The sequence below is a fragment of the Nannospalax galili genome, unplaced genomic scaffold, assembly GCF_000622305.1.
Source record: "Nannospalax galili isolate Female #2095 unplaced genomic scaffold, S.galili_v1.0 scaffold266, whole genome shotgun sequence".
NCBI classification, from domain to species: domain Eukaryota; kingdom Metazoa; phylum Chordata; class Mammalia; order Rodentia; family Spalacidae; genus Nannospalax; species Nannospalax galili.
The window spans coordinates 2,148,716-2,149,688 of record NW_008355390.1 but is presented as its reverse complement, the minus strand read 5'-3'; the positions used below and the strand labels follow the sequence as shown (position 1 = coordinate 2,149,688).

Sequence of the window (973 nt, the reverse complement as noted above, 5' to 3'; positions counted from 1 at the left end):
CACCGACCGGCGGTGCGCGCGGGCGGGCGTGGGGCCGGCTCGTCCCTCGCCTCCGCCGCGGTGGCCGGCGCCTCCTGAGTTCGGGGCTCTGCTGCAATGTCTGCGAGGCTGACTTTGAGCCGCTCGCTCGCCGCCTGCCCGCCGCAGCCGCGCTCCTCCCTCCGCCGCCGAGTCCGCGGCGGCCCAGTCCCTCCCCTCGGCGTTCCACGCCATTCAGCTCTTCAGCCAAGTTTCTTAACCCTTTTCTGCCCCTCCCTCCCATTGTCAGCCCGGCCGATCGCGTCCCCCGCGGCTCACGGGAGCCGGGGAGCCCCTCGGGGGCCTGCTTGCCTCCTCGCCCGTGCTCCGGGTGGCCGGGCCCGGGGGCTGCTGGGCCTTGAAGGCAGCGCAAGGACCCGGTTAGACCGGGAGAGGTGGGTACCCGGCGCCGGGCGGTCGCCCTGGGCTCCAGGCTCGCTCCAGTCGCCTGGACCGCTCCCCCCGGGGCCCAGGCGATCGTCCTTGTCACCTAGGCCAAGCCACGCACTGGAGGCACCGCAGGGGAGTCGGGGCGCCCTGGCCTTCCGTTGGGGTCCCCGCCTTGGTGCTGGCGCCTTAAGTGCCTCCCTCCTCCCATTTCACCCCACCACACGCGTTCTCTGGGCTCCCTTTCTCCAACCCTCAATTTCCACCTCCTTGTCGTCCGTGTCCCGCTTTAATCTGGGGAGTCCCGGCGCTGTAACTCTGGGTCACTTTGACCCCACGCCCAGCACCCAGTAGGCACCCCGTAATAAATGTGGCGTTACTCCAAGCGGAAAACTAAGGAGACCTGAGGAGTGCCCAATTCAGCTCCTTAGACGGTCGTAGGACCCAGCGAGGTTTGTCTTCGGCTGCTTTTTCACTGAAGTCTCCAGCAGAGTCCGCCAGCCAATCTACACCATCCCGGGGAAGGATCTGACCCAGCACAAGGAGCAGGACGGCCACTTCTCTAAGC

At 67.7% G+C, this 973-nt stretch overlaps 1 protein-coding gene across 1 annotated transcript in view; it reads right to left on the bottom strand.

The window, feature by feature from the left end:
• The window catches only part of Nrip1 (nuclear receptor interacting protein 1), a 180,594-nt gene extending 179,639 nt beyond the window's left edge, over positions 1 to 955 (bottom strand). Inside the window, exon 1 of the mRNA XM_029555784.1 lies at positions 809 to 955. The gene's annotated coding sequence lies outside the window, so the exon portion shown is untranslated. The remainder of the gene's footprint in view (positions 1 to 808) is intronic.
• Positions 956 to 973: the final 18 nt, after the last annotated feature.